This window comes from Schistocerca americana, chromosome 1 (genome assembly GCF_021461395.2).
Source record: "Schistocerca americana isolate TAMUIC-IGC-003095 chromosome 1, iqSchAmer2.1, whole genome shotgun sequence".
In the NCBI taxonomy this organism is placed as follows: Eukaryota; Metazoa; Arthropoda; class Insecta; order Orthoptera; family Acrididae; genus Schistocerca; species Schistocerca americana.
In genome coordinates this window covers 119288970-119305393 of record NC_060119.1, presented here as the reverse complement: position 1 = coordinate 119305393, position 16424 = coordinate 119288970, and the positions used below count along the sequence as shown (strand labels likewise).

General features: G+C 43.1%; 1 protein-coding gene across 1 annotated transcript in view; it reads right to left on the bottom strand.

Annotated features, from left to right (window-relative positions):
- LOC124605159 (tyrosine-protein phosphatase non-receptor type 23-like) overlaps window positions 1-16424 on the bottom strand; it is a 167361-nt gene that overhangs the window by 22318 nt on the left and 128619 nt on the right. The window lies entirely within an intron of this gene.

Here is a 16424-nt window from a genome sequence, read left to right as displayed (position 1 = left end):
GGGCAAAGGGGTCGTAGACGAGCTTGGTCGTTGGCGCTCTCACAGCGTATGCTTCTGAAAAGTTTTGTTGGATTCCCTTACGGGTTTATTAAGTCCTTGGCTAAAGCCATATTTGCCCTTATGGGCGTAAGATGGCGGAAACTGTCTTCAACTGCCATGTTTGAACTGTGAGCAGTGCAGTGCACGTAACATGCTTTTGGTTGTATATCCAAAATTAACTTTTTTAGTCCTTTGAACTTACCTCTCATATTCGAGACACCATCATAGCACTGTCATCTTAATTTATCCATTGACAAATCAAGACGAGCAAAAACGTCTTTTAAAATACTAAACAGAGTTTGTGATTCAGTGTTGCAGGTCTCGTATAAGGCAATAAAGTCTTCATTGATGATTAAGGAATCATCGACAGTACGAATACAAATTGACACTTGTTTGTGAATCGAAGAATCACTTGTTTCGTCAACCATAATAGAAAAATGTTCAGACTTCTTGACTGAAGTCAATACCTTTCTCAACACAGACTTTCCTAGTAGATCAATGATCTTGTTTTGAATATCGTGGGACGTCCACTTATACCCCGAAAGCCCTAACCAATCTTTAAACTCAGGTATGTCATTCATTCAGAGTTCCACGATTGAAAAAAAAATGAGTTTACATCTTCGTGCCCTCTAATTGCTAGTCCTTGTCGGCATAGAAATTGCACGGTTGTAAAAACAGTCTCAAGAGCTAAACGGCCTTTCTTCATATCACTATCTAATTGTTCATTCAGTTGGGAGGTCACACTTTAGTTAACGCTAGAATTTAGTTTCAGAACACCTTCTTTATGCGCAAGCGTATTTTCATGAAGACGGTATTTTTCCAAAGCTTTTTCCCAGTTAGAAAACTCAATGGAAATAAATGCATCTTTTTTTTTGAAGAAAATTGTAATAGATTTGTAGCATCTGCCTCTTTTCAGGTTTTGCAAAAAACTTTTTGGGTAAGATGCTTCATATTCCAGCCATGAGTATTTGATCAACTAAGACTTCTGAAATGATCTTCCCTTACCGGATTGTCCAGGTTTTGACTGTGAACGGTTCTCGCCTGAAGACGACGAAGCAATTGACGACACAATAATTGTTGGTGGTTGACCTGCAGTATCATCAACTTCCAAGCACGCCTTTTGGTAACAAATTTATCCAATGCAAACTTAATTCACAATACACTAAGAGACTAAAGTAAACGAATAAAATATAGTCATATAAAATAGTCCACTAGACACTAAAGTCGGAACACTAAACACGTCTGCAGCATGCACTGAACAAAACTATCCACACTGAATGACCGCGACAGCAGGGTGGGCTTTATATAGCCACGGCGTCGTAAGGTCTGGAAGTGTCAAGGCGACGCGAGGCGGAGGGTTCTAGGCGCTTTTGCTCCCGTCATTTTGATGTCGCCGCGGCCGCAGTGCTGGCTCGCCGGCGCCAAACTTTACCCGAACATTTCGCGCACGGGGACAAATTCTAAGCGTGCCCGCAGCACCGTAACACTATCATGATTCACACCACTCGTTTTCAGTTACCCTGCTTACTAATGTAATGATTATTTGTTTAACTCATTACTGAATGTATTTTAAAAGGTAACTATCGTCAAACAAGGAAAATAAAAAAAATTGCAACATAATTTTGTGATTTTACAAAGAATAATATAACTAATAATTTTTTTAAATTATTGGGGGGGGGCCTCGCCCTCCCCCCAAAAAAAAAGAATTTTTGAGGGGGCTTGGGCTCCCTCAGGCCCCACGGAGTCGGCACCTGTGGACAGGAACAAAGTTCAAAATAAAATTCGACAGAGAAATTTCAGAACCATTTGAAATAATAACTGTTCTAAGGCAAGGTGATGGCCTCTCCCCCATCGTTCATCAACTGCGCTTTGGAAAAGGTAATAAGAGAATAGAATCTTTCAAGAAAAATGAACCCAAGAAATCAGATCCGAATATAAAAACTCGAACTGCAAATTCAGCTGTCTAGCCTTTTCGGAAGATTTAGGAATATTTCCCGAAAACATCGATACAGCAGCTGAGCGAACCAACCTGTCGAAAGAGACTGCGGAGAAAGGCACGAATACAAATTTCTTTCAAGAAGACAGAATTAGTAACAAACATTAAAATCCACCATAATTCCTAAACATAAAAAATTACCTTTCTCGTCAAATAATTATAACCTCTTCACCGTTGAAATAATTTTTATTGAAACACATTTATCTATTTACGTTCTTGTTTATGCATGATGTAGGCTTTTTGACTCTAAAAAGTAAATGTGTTTATGCTGTCAGATATTTCATCTGTCTTGTAAGAGAACGGTAGTAGAAAAAAATATCAGGACCTTGTGTCACGAAAACAAAGCAAACAACACAATAAAGATTAAGAAGACACGAAATCACAAAATCCATTTCTATAATACAAGTGAGCTCATGCAAAATAGGTTAACTTTCGATTTTAGAAGACGCGTGATTGGTTGCCCATTTACACGCGTGCAAAAAAGGTGGATGCACTTTGAGTGGTTGATTTTAACCAGATAGTCGCTCATGTAAATCGGGCTTTGAAAGAGACGTCTGAAAAAGGCACGATTATAGACAGAATTCTTAAGCACAAGATATGGTAGAATCAACACAGGGAATAAATTTAAGTACTTAGGAGAAATATACAGCCAAACGGTGTAGCTAAGATGCAAACAAAATTAGAGCCTAGAAGATGGAAATGACTTACCATTTAACGAAGAACGTTTGCAATAGAAAATCACTCTCAATGAAAAAAAAACTCCAGTACTACAACAAAAAATATCATAAAACCGAAGTGCCTGTATGCAGCGAAATGTTGGCTCTCAACAAAAAGGGTGAAACTGAAAAGTTCGAGCAAAAGGAAAGGAAGGAACTACGGAAAATACTCGGTTCAAGATAAGTTGGAAGCACATGGATGACAAGAAGTAATGAAGAAATCTACACCCAAAAGGAGAATTTCATTTTATGGTCACATGGTTCGAATGAACCCGGAAAAATTGACTAAAAAAATATTTGCCCATTGCGAAAAAAATCTCAAAATGCAAATCAGTCGGTTCAGGGGAGTGAAAACGGGCTTAGCAGAAATCAACATTATGGAAGCAGAAATTCTAGACTGGGCGATTTTTCGAAACAAGATTCGAAAGGTCGGGGGTTTTCGGGAAAAGCTCAGGAAGCTCGTCCCTATACGGGGAGACGAAAGAAGGATAGAACAGAGTGAAAGATTGAAGAAATAAAGGGAAGATCTAAGACCAGGAATGAAGATAATATCATGAGAAGTTATTTCAGTTATTCCATAGACGACCGAAATCGAAAAATAAGTCATGAACATTTCCACAAATTTTGATAAATATCGCACTGATGTTTCATGGTCTAACGCTTCCCATTTCCGTCGGTCTAGGAATCAGCTCTGAAAAGTAGCCAGCCTGAAATGATAGTAGTCATCAAGATTCGATTAACTTCATTTTTTGAATATCTTCGAAGTCAGAGTTGGTATATATTGTAAGTGTAGCATAGGTTAAAAACTGAAGTGACATATTTGTTGCAGTGAATAAGAAATTAAAATTCGTTAATGTAGAATCTGCACCTGACTCGAACACTATTTGTGCGAAGTTCATTATTATTTCAGCTTCCTTGCTTCCCCCCCCCCCCCCCCCCCCCCCCTCACTCTCTCCAATCAACCAAAATTCAGTGGACTGGGGAAATTAGTGTTTAAAATGTGATAGGCGAGACAAATAATGCCTTCAAAGCTTCCCTGACAGCATTCTCCGAAAGTTTTTTGAAGCTAGTCAGAAGGCTAAGAATAATAAGGATATGTTGTTGACTGGTTGAGTACCAGGCGCTGCGCGCTTTGTATTCATTTCAATTCTGTTAGTCCGTCACTTCCTTCCCCCTCTCTCTGTCCGTCTCATCTGTCCCCCTCTCTGTCCACCTTCTCCTCACCCCTATCTCTGTTCAACTCCTCCAATGTTTTTTCTGTTCACTTCTCCCTCACCCTTTCTCTGTTCGTCTCGTCCCCCTCCCCGCCTCCCCCCCCCCCTCTATGTACCCATATCCTCCTTCCCCTCTCCATTTCCTCCTCCCGCTTCTGTGTCCGCATTATTGCCCTCACGCGAAATGATGGTTGCTGGCTCCTACCCCCACAGTATTTCTTTCCAGGTACACTACTGGCCATTAGAATTGCTACACCACCAAGATGACGTGCTACAGACGCGAAATTTAACCGACAGGAAGAAGATGCTGTGATATGCAAATGATTAGCTTCTCAGAGCATTCACACAAGGTTGGCGCCGGTGGCGACACCTACAACGTGCTGCCATGAGGAAAGTTTCCAACCGATTTCTCATACACAAACAGCAGTTGACCGGCGCTGCCTGGTGAAACGTTGTTGTTATGCCTCGTATAAGGAGGAGAAATGCGTACCATCACGTTTCCGACTTTGATAAAGGACGGATTGTAGCCTATCGCGATTGCGGTTCATCGTATCGCGACATTGCTGCTCGCGTTGGTCGAGATCGAATGACTGTTAGCAGAATATGGAATCGGTGGGTTCAGCAGGGTATTTCGGAACGCCGTGCTGGATCCCAACGGCCTCGTATCACTAGCAGTCGAGATGACAGGCATCTTATCCACATGGCTGTAACGGATCGTGCTGCCACGTCTCGATCCCTGAGCCAACACATGGCGACATTTGCAAGACAACAACCATCTGCAAGAACAGTTCGACGACGTTTGCAGCAGCATGGACTATCAGCTCGGAGACCATGGCTGCGGTTACCCTTAACGCTGCATCACAGACAGGAGCGCATGTGATGACTCAACGACGAACCTGGGTGCACGAATGGCAAAACGTCATTTTTTCGGATGAATCCAGGTTCTGTTTACAGCATCATGATGGTCGCACCCGTGTTTGGCGACATCGCGGTGAACGCACCTTGGAAGCGTCTATTCGTCATCACCATACTGGCGTATCACTCCGCGTGATGGTATGGGGTGCCATTGGTTACACGTCTCGGTCACCTCTTGTTCGCATTGACGGCACTTTGATCAGTGGACGTTACATTTCAGATGTGTTACGACCCGTGGCTCTACCCTTCATTCGATCCCTACGAATCCCTACATTTCAGCAGGATAATGCACGACCGTATGTTGCAGGTCCTGTATAGGCCTTTCTGGATACAGAAAATGTTGGACTGCTGCCCTGGCCAACACATTCTCCAGATCTCTCACCAACTGAAAACATCTGGTCAATGGTGACCGAGCAGCTGGCTCGTCACAATACGCCAGTCACTGCTCTTGATGAACTGTGGTATTGTGTTGAAGCTGCATGGGCAGCTGTTGCTTACACGCCATCCAAGCTCTGTTTGACTCAATGCCCAGGCGTATCAAGGCCGTTATTACGGCCATAGGTGGTTGTTCTTGGTACTGATTGCTCAGGATCTATGCACCCAAATTGCGTGAAGAAGTAATCACATGTCAGTTCTAGTATAATATATTTGTCCAATGAATACCCGCTTATCATCTGCATTTCTTCGTGGTGTAGCAATTTTAATGGCCAGTAGTGTAATAAGTAATATGTGTACAAGTTCGGTTGAAATTGATCCAGGGGTTTAGGAGGAGTTTTTCTGCCCGTGGCTTTGCCCACATAGGCACCTATCACATATATTTAACATATTTGTACACGTATTTCACATGTATGTCTGACGAATGTTGCCTTGCAGTTTTGTTTTCACGCAGTTCAGTGTTTCCTGAACTATGTGCCGTACAATGATATAAGTTAAGGTGCATCCGGTGTTATTCGTATGTGAACATTGTCTGCAAAATGTATCGCGAATAAAGATAGTAGTAGGCTAAAGAAGTAATAAATTAAAACGTCATGCCTGATGCGACAGTTTTACTCCATGAATAGCGAAAATGTACTAAGTGATAAACTTTTGTCGTTTCATCATTTTGTGGGGGTCGTCAGTGAGAAAAAGTTTCGTAAAGTTTTGAAATCATCTATAAAGCTTGTTGCAAAAAAGGTTGGTGGTTCTAACCCGCCACAACGATTGTTTCCGGACGGTAATATGTGAACCAAGTTTTGTTGAAATCGGTCCACGGGTTTCGGAAGGGGATGTGGAACGTACATATATGTTTATGAAATGTATGGACATTTGTTTTTCTTTTTTTGTGACCCGTTTTTGATGAAACAAAGCCTATACGTTGCCTCAAGTTACGCACAAGTTACTTGCGATAACCCCATCAAAATTCGTCTAGTGGTTTTGAAGATCATCGTGTTCAAACAGGCAGAACGACCGTTTTACAAACGTACTCGTATTATCAGTATAGAGGTTGGCTACGAAAACTTCAGATGTCTATAATGATCATGCTGCAAAAACGCAAACATGTTTCATCTTGTCTGCTAGACGTACTACATTTTCATATCTGTTGTATTACCTGTAAAATACTTAGTATATTTTGTAGTTTTGGCCCTCTGTTGATATCGGCTCCTGTAATTTATTCTGATTTGTTTCATATTGACAGGGTGTGCTACGACCTCAACATATATAAACCGAAGGACGCAACACTCGAGCGTTTTAGAGAAGAAAGAGTTTAAAAATTTTGAGGCGTGCTTATATACTTCGTATTGTCACAGACATTCAAGCAATGCGTAATCGGGCGAGCAAGTGCGTAGCCTTGCAGTGCGAGGTCTGTAGATTGAACCTTGCTGCTGGTACTTTTTTCATTTCCATCTAATTGTAACAACAGATTTTTTTGACTGTGCAAATTACCAATACTTAATGATTTATTTGTTATGTACATAATATTTATCCTAAAAGAAAGAGAAAAAAACTTTCTTCGTAAGGCGAATGGAAACAAAAAAAGGATACAGGAGGCTTTCAGTCCAATCAGTATAGTCATTTCATTTATATTATTGTACCTACATTTGTGACAAACATAATATGAAACCTATGGAGCACTACACAAATCGGGATGATACTGATCGGAGAAACGTCGAAAACAGTCATTTTTGCGACATACATCACGTCTGATGAAGGCCGAATTTTTGCATGTGCATGATTTTTCAATGAATCTTTTGCAAAGCAAAGTGAGTTTGCAGTTATAAACGGTTCGCGGTCTTCACGCAGTGTAGTGGCGTACCACACATGTCGATGCATATCACCCAGTACTGGTACAGACGACTGGTGGTAAACGCCTGATTGAATTTTTATGCAATCTTCTCTAGAAGCTGTCTCCCTACTCTGTTCGGTAATGGACGCGCAGTTTCGTTATCGATTTGTAAGCTTCGTCGTCTGCATGTAAAAACAAACTTCGCAAGGCTGTACCAGAAGAGTACATTTCGTAGGGACTACTTTAATACTGTACGTTGGCGCAATAAAAGTGGGAATGAAGAAAAAACTACCGATAGCCAGATTCGATCCAGCAACATCGCACGTATGTGACTAGCCGTTACTCGCTCAGCTGTAGACTCCTCGAATCCTAGCGACCATAGAAATTATGTAAGCAGGTCTAGAAGTTTCAAACCTTGATTTTCTCGAAAGTGGTTGAGAGTTGCGTCGTCCTGTTTAAATATGTTGAATTCCTATTCGTGCTCTACAAACCCTGACAGTGTGAACAGATCTGTGAGGGAAAGTTCGTGCGGTACCCTTGTTAGTTTTCGTGCTGTCTTTCCTTTCTGTAACTGCTGTAGTCGCAGTATACATCTTTGTCGTAAACTGCGTCTATCTTAACACTATTCCTTGGACTCCAGAGGGCAAAGTTGAGTTAAAATAACGTTTAACAGTATTTAGAAACGTGACGTTGGCAACATGAAGTTGTCGGACAGCACGCTGCATCAGAGAGACTGTCCTAGTTTACAGTTGACTATGAAGTTTCCATGTGAGAAGGAGAGTGAAGAGCGCAGCAGTGGAGCTGCACTCTCCAGATTGATCAGTTGATTTTCGTAATTTTACGCCGGTTGTAAGAGGCGTTGTTGGCAGCAGCAGCTGCCGGCACGCGCAGCTGACGTTCTGCCAGGTGGTAAGCGCCGAATAACGGACCCTGCCCAATAACGCCTTTCACCGGCGTCTGACTTCTACCACATGTTAGAGACGAGAAGCGGTCTCCTTCCATGTTCTGGAATTTCGGGGATTTATCGCAGCAGAGACCTCCGTAATGCAGTCTGTGGGACAGTACAGAAACTACCAGCGTGGAACTCCCGACGCTCCGTAGTATGTTTATCATGTTTGTCTCACTCATGTCTCTGGGAACGTCGCTCGTGAAAGATTTAATACCATTATCGTCTTATATCAACGAATACTCAGAAATTGACTCAAACATACAATGTTCATTAGGACGACACAGAAATTATCTGACGATGTAAAGCGAGAAATCAAGAGCTGTGAGAAACCTCTGCAGCCACACGTCGTATGTTGCACTAGCCTTCTTACACTTACAATCTTTTTCATGAAATTTATTCACGTATCATCCTCCATAACAAATCACTCCTTTCAGGGTTCTGTATGTCAGTCGGTGAAAAGGAACCCTTGTAGGATCAATTTATTATGCGTCTATCTGTCTGTCAGTACGACTGTTGAAAAACTCTTTTCCTTAGAAAGGGGGAAACGTACAAAATTGAAATGTATATTACATACTAAAGTCTGCGGTCCTTTGGCGATGTAAAAAACTGGAGCTTGTAAGTCTGTGAAATCAAAAGATACAGCCATATATGTCATATACAGGGTGATTCAAAAAGAATACCACAACTTTAGGAATTTAAAACTCTGCAACGACAAAAGGCAGAGCTAAACACTATCTGTCGGCGAATTAAGGGAGCTATAAGTTTCATTTAGTTGTACATTTGTTCGCCATTTCAGCCAATAAAGATTTTGGTCCCTTTTTCTTCGAAGGTGCTACTGTAACTGGACTACAGTATCTCGAGATGTTAGAGAATTGGCTGTTCCCTCAGCTCGAACAAGAAGCACAACAATTCATATTTCAGCAGGATGGAGCGCCACCACATTGGCACTTATCTGTCCGTAACTACCTGAACGTCAACTACCCGAGGCGATGGATCGGCCGCCAGGCAGCCCGTGACAGAGCACTTCATCACTGGCCTCCAAGAAGCCCTGATCTTACCCCCTGCGATTTTTTCTTATGGGGGTATGTTAAGGATATGGTGTTTCGGCCACCTCTCCCAGCCACCATTGATGATTTGAAACGAGAAATAACAGCAGCTATCCAAACTGTTACGCTTGATATGCTACAGAGAGTGTGGAACGAGTTGGAGTATCGGGTTGATATTGCTCGTGTGTCTGGAGGGGGCCATATTGAACATCTCTGAAGTTGTTTTTGAGTGAAAAAAAACCTTTTTAAATACTCTTTGTAATGATGTATAACAGAAGGTTATATTATGTTTCTTTCATTAAATACACATTTTTAAAGTTGTGGTATTCTTTTTGAATCACCCTGTATTTTTATACCCGCAAGCTCACTCATTAAAACCTATAAGGAGCTTCCCGTTGACCTAGAATCATGACATTCGCCTATAATGAAGATTAACAGTACTAGTAAAGGGAAAAAAACCGATAAGTGTTAATTTGTAATTATATCACACGAAAAAAAGATTTTTGTTTTGTCATTTGTTATCCGACTTCAGACTTGAAATTAAAACATTCTCGAAAGTCTTGGAATTCTCAGGACCAATATCTTGCAGTATCAGTGTCGATAACAAGCAAAAATCGTCGTAGTTCTCGTTTCCTGAGATGGATGAACTGTCTATATACATAATTAAGTTTGTACAGAACCCTCAGACTGTCAATACTACTCGCACTGGCCTTTTTTTTATGAGAAAGTTCATCTGCGAAAATAATACTCATGTGTTCTTGGCGTGCAGCGTCGGTGACCTGTGATGGGAATGATTCACGTTTCCGACTAACGGTAGGAGCTGTCCAAATGGAGAGGCCTGTTGGGATGCAGGAATGTAGCTGACTTAACATGTCATCCTCTAGACTGCCTAATAGCGAACTAGTACATAGGATGTGTTGGACAGCTTTTATGGGAATTTGAGAAGACACAATATGGACATTGTTTGGGCGGACCATTATTCTCTCTCATGTAAATGGTCTGATTGACTGCTTCTTCACATTTCCTGTCTTTTATTTTGTTGAGAGAACATCGATAGTGGTGTGCACATCTAGATGGTGAAAGACAGGTGGAAGACATGTTTGCTGGTTCTATAGACATAAGAAACACCTTGGCTGCCTTTGTAAATTATAGGAATTATTTGGAATCTGATACATCACTGAAACGGGTATTCGTGAGTGGAAATATCAGTTTCCTCTATTTTATCGAGTTTTCATGTAAAGGTCTTCACAGACAGAATAAGATTCTAGATACTCAGTGGTTTACAGCATGCTCCATCTCGTTAAAGTTTCGGGTTTCTAGAGAAATAATTTCCAGTCTCGCAGATTTGGTGTTGGAGGGCAGCGTGGAGGGACAAAATCGTAGAGGGAGACCAAGAGATGAATACACTAAGCAGATTCAGAGGGATGTAGGTTGCAGTAAGTACTGGGAGATGAAGAAGCTTGCACAGGATAGAGTAGCATGGAGAGCTGCATCAAACCAGTCTCAGGACTGAAGACAACAACAACAACAATCTTTGGAATTATGTTGCATGAGCAACGGTGCTATGCAAGCGACATTGCTATGTGCTTCATAACGAGAAGTATCGTGTACATGGTATAATATTCTGGCAAACCATGTGAAAATAAATGTGTTCTTGGAATCACAGAATCTGGAGATTGGTGTAGAAAAAAGCAAGCAAGCAGGTTGGGAACAGAAACGGTGACGCCTGTGTGCCGAAGGGAACCAACCCAGCCTTTGTACAACAGTCTTCGCGTTATATGTACAAGTGTCTCTCGAAAATGACATGATATTCTGGCAGCCCATGTGAAATTATATATATTCTTGTAATCGCAGAGTATGGAGATTGGTGTAGAAAACAAGCAAGCAAGCAGGTAGGGACCACAAAACGGTGATGCCTTTGTGCCAAGGGGAAATGGGCCCATCTTTGTACAACAGTTTGGAGAGTGACTTCAGTCCACCGAGGATGCTCTGGTCAAGCATCAGAAGCAGATGACTTGTGACCATCGGCTGCGGGAAAATATCTAGTGTTGCAAGGAGTATATACAGTGCTGTCTGTCTTCGCAATATATATATGAGTGTCCATTGGTCGATAGCTATATGCATGATGCAAGAGGGGCGATTTTTTATGGCGCAGGATACATATTGTATGTTTACTACATCGACACAGTACAATGTGATATATTTCTGGGTTGGAGATCAGTTTCACGCTCTAGTATTCAAACTTCCATTCGGAGTGACAGAGCAGCGTAATTGAGGAAGTGTCTTTCTGTATTAGATGATCTGTATGCCACTTATGCAATGTTTAACTGTCAGTGCGATGTGACCATCTGTACAAAATAGTTTTGCAGCTGAAAGCCACATCTGCAGAAAAAAAAGATGGAGAGTGTTTCCGCACCGGCAGCAGCAGCAGGTTGGCAGGTAAATTCAGTAAGAGCCAATCAGAATGCTTCATTCATTCACAAGACATTGTTTGTGCTGGGACATAGGAGCCTGTACACACCGATGAGAACGTTTGCCATTTTGGAGATGTTTCTTGAAAGCAGGACTTAACGACTTCCAGGAAGGCTAACACGTGGCAGATGGGGTACCATGTTAGCACCATCAGAAAGAATGCATTCAGTCGTTATTCTGAGCTATTTTCTTAAACATCTCCTATTTGGGCAAGAATTTCCCTGCGGACAAGCTGAGACATCGCAAAAGCGACCGCTAACTATTTATGGGCATTTTACAATTTCTGAGACGTCGAGTTGGCCCTTATTTACATAGCCACATGACATCAGTGTAACACTGAGAACCTTTTAGATGCGCCTGCGATGGTGAGTCACTACATTAACATTGCACGGCAATGTGTCAGCCACGCTGGGTATGTAAACATGCATGCATGGCTAGACACAGCTCGCATGTCCCATTAGGATATCTAGGATCAATGCAGGCTGAGCTATTCGGGCAAACATTGGAACAGATTTCTATAGCGCTAGACGTGCAGCTCTGTGCCATTGCGCCAGCAACGGTGCCTGGGTGAGCACATATTTCGACAGGTATTCGCAGGTGTCGTCTATCAAAGGGATGCCACCTCCTCATTCTTGTGGGACCCAGACTAACACCTGCATGTGGTTACACAGCTAACAGCTACATCACCACTTCGAGGGGGCCACTGGTGCATCCCAACTCCTGGTAGCGCGTGCGGTAGCATCCTGTGTGGTCCAGTGCACAGTGTACGGTGGGTGGTGCATGCTTCACGATTGAAAGATTTTTAGCTGTGTGTAATTACGTGTGATGTGTGTTCCATGATGGTATCCTTGCACAATGGGAATAAAAAAGAAATGCAATCAATGTAATTACTTCTCACAAGATCTGCGTCTTTCCAAGCAGCAGAGGATTATGAGCAAACTTTTTTCTTATAAAAAAAAAACAATATACCCTTGAATTTCCCTTCATGAGATCCTTCCTCTCCACCGAAGAGCCGCCAGTTTCCAGGTAGAGGAAGGGAAGGGGAGAGGGGATGGAGAGAGGGGAGGGGGCGAAGGGGTGATGAGGTGATCGATTGCCTGAAAACATCTTTAAATAAATAAACTATATTCCATACACTGCCTTGAATCCGCTCAGTTGTTTAAATAAACAATATTTGACACATTGTCCAGATTGCTTAAACAATATTCCATACACAGCAATCGATTTCCGAACAAATTCATTAACTAAGTAAACAAACTATCAACTGAGTCTTTTTCGCACCAATTTCGGGGAGGGAGGGTCGGTGGGGAGGGGTTTTACCAGAGGGGGAGAGGTTAATTAATTGATCAATTTAATTAAGTAGTCAATCAAATTGATAAGAGTGAGAGGGGCTATTCCAATAACTCAGATCTGAAAGTGTACTTGTAGCAGCGAGGGGGTGAGGTTTCCTGACATGTGGGGGGGGGGAGGGGATGTGAGCAGGTGAACAATAGGTTAAGGACCTGTCAATCAAAGGAGAACAATAGGTTAATGACCTGTCAATCAAAGGAGAACAATAGGTTAAGTATCTGTGAATCAAAGCAGAACAGTAGGTTTGCCTCCGAGTGCATACCTGCCCCTGATGTAGGCCACCTGCACTAACTAAATGCGCCTCAACCTGCACTAACTAAATGTGCCGATGGCGGCTGTGGTCAACTACTGGGGCTAACTTCATTGTGCACACCAGTTAACTAAAAGGAAAAGAAAGGTATCATCTCTTAGCAGAAATAATATCCTTGCCACCTTTCAAATATGAGGAAGAGAATTCGAGTAGTTTGTCTGGAACGAATAATTAGTTAATCTGCTACTTGCTAGTGTGTGGTCGTCACGTAGACAACTCTGCAGAATCTAAGAACAGGACTAACTTCATTGTGAACACTGGAAGCAAGGATGCATACTATGTTTACCTTAAGAATCACTTTATGTGGTCTTGGCGGCATATGTACCTCGCAGAGGTTTAGGTTCCAAGTGTGACTACAAAATTTAGTTTTTATGGACTGTACCTAAGGTCGAAATATACAAAAAGTACCGTTGAAAGAAACAGTGGGACATGCCAAGGTCTTGCAGTTTGGTGTTCAAAAATGGTTCAAATGGCTCTGAGCACTATGCGACTTAACTTCTGAGGTCATCAGTCGCCTAGAACTCAGAACTAATTAAACCTAACTAACCTAAGAACATCTCACACATCCATGCCCGAGGCAGGATTCGAACCTGCGACCGTAGCGGTCGCTCGGCTTCAGACTGTAGCGCCTAGAACTGTACGGCCACTCGGCCGGCACGGTTTCGTGTTGATTTATCTGCAGACTCGTAATACACTGAGGTCACAAAAGACGTGGAATACCTCCTACTGTCGTGTCAGACCTCCTTTTGCTCAGCATAGTGCAGCAGCTCAATGTGGCGTGGACTAGGTTAGTCGTTGGTAGTCCCCTGCAGAAATATTGAGCAATAATACGTCTATAGCCGTCCATAATTTCGAAAATGTCGTCAGTGCAGGATTTTGTGAATGAACTGACCTCTCGATTATGTCCAATGACTGTTCGTTGGATTCATGTCGGCCGATCTGGGTGGCCAAATCATTCGTCCACTGTCCAGAATGTTCTTCAAACCACTCGAGAACAATTGTGGCCTGATGACATTGTGCATTGGCATCCATAATAATAATTCCATCGTTGGTTGGTAACGTGAAGTCCATAAAGGCTGCAAATGCTCTCCAAGTAACCGAACATAAGCTTTTCCAGTCAACAATCGGTTCAGTTGGACCAGACGACCCAGTTCATTCCATGTGAACACAGCCCACACCATTATGGAGCCACCACCAGTCTGTACAGTGCCTTGTTGACAACTTGGGTTCATGGCTTCGTGGTATGTGCACCACACCGCAACCCTACCATCAGCTCTTACCAACTGAAATTTGGACTCATCTGACCAGGCCACGATTTTCTAGTCATCTAGGGTCCAAATGATATAGTCACGACTCTAGGAGAGGCGCTGCAGGCGATATTGCGCTGTGAGCAAGGGAACTCGTGTCAGTCGTCTGCTGCCATTGCCCGTTAACTCCAAATTTCCCCGCCCTGACCTAGCGGATACGTTCGTCGTACGTCCCACATTGATTTCTGCGGTTGTTTCACGCGGTGTTGCTTGTCTGTTAGGGAAATTTGTGTTTTAACCCTGTGGTGCATGAATTTCACTGCAGTGGACAACTTTTAAAGGTCGATTCTCTGGCGTTCTCAATCAGTCATGAGGCTGAAAATGCATGCAGCACACAACACCAGTAGGGAGTGCCCATTGCTGTGAACTGTGTGCATTTGCAGCCTCAGGACTGATTGAAAATGCCAAAGAAACGACCATTAACAGCTGACCACTGTAGTGGGCGCTATGCGCCACATGGTTAAAGCATAAAAAGCGCATTTACAGTAAACGTGCTAGTCGCCTAAATAATTAATTTCGCATAAGGTCTACGTACGTCACGTCTACGATTGTTTTTAGTGTACTCAGTCTGACAATAGAGTGGTACCGAGTGTTAAATTTTAGTAGCAGTTCCTTATTGCCTGCAGCTATATCTCGCCGGAACGAGCCTTGCAGTGCCACTACTTAAACACCACTCGAGGCAGGCCATGTCGCGGATCTCGATACCGCCAGAGGCGTGTGTGGAAATATTGATGGTAATCAGCTGTTCCGTGACAGGGCCCGCCGCCTGCCACCTTGCAGCTGCTGGCTGCGCCCTTTCACTTTCTGACCGAACGGGGCGCCGCAGTGATTTGAAGACTTCTGGTTTCTTCTGCAGGTTCGTTCCGACTCTCCCAGCGATGTGGTGCGCTGTCTAATACAATCGATCCCTGTTCGATACAATCAGGGATCGAATCCCTTTCTATAAGTGGCAGTCAGATGGAAACGAGATAGTTAGGAAAAAGCAAGTAAACTGTTTATTACACTACTGGCCATTAAAATTGCTACACCACGAAGATGACCTGCTACAGACGCGAAATTTAACCGACAGGAAGAAGATGCTGTGGTATGGAAATGGTTAGCTTTTCAGAGCATTTACACAAGGTTGGCGCCGGTGGCGACACCTACAACGTCCTGACATGAGGAAAGTTTCCAACCGATTTCTCATACACAAACTGCAGTTGACCGGCGTTGCCTGGTGAAACGTTGTTGTGATGCCTCGTGTAAGGAGGAGAAATGCGTTCCATCACGTTTCCGGCTTTGATAAAGGTCGGATTGTAGTCTATCGCGATTACGGTTTATCGTATCGCGACATTGCTGCTCGCGTTGGTCGAGATCCAATGACTCTTAGCAGAATATGGAATCAGTGGGCTCATGAGGGTAATAAGGAACGCCGTGCTGGATCTCGACAGCCTCGTGTCGCTAGCAGTCGAGATGACTGGCATCTTATCCGCATGGCTGTAACGGTTCGTGCAGCCACGTCTCAATCCCTGAGTCAACGGATGGGGACGTTTGCAAGACAACAAACATCTGCACGAACTGTCAGCGGTTACCCTTGACGCTGCATCACAGACAGGAGGGCCTGCGATGGCGTACTCAACGACGAACCTGGGTTCACGAATGGCAAAACATCATTTTTTCGGATGAATTCAGGTTCTGTTTACAGCATCATGATGGTCGCATCCGTGTTTGGTGACATCGCGGTGAACGCACAATGGAAGCGTGTATTCGTTATCGCCATAATGGCGTATCACCCGGCCTGATGGTATGGGGTCCCATTGGTTACACGTCTCGGTCACCTCTTGTTCGCATTGACGGCACTTTGAACA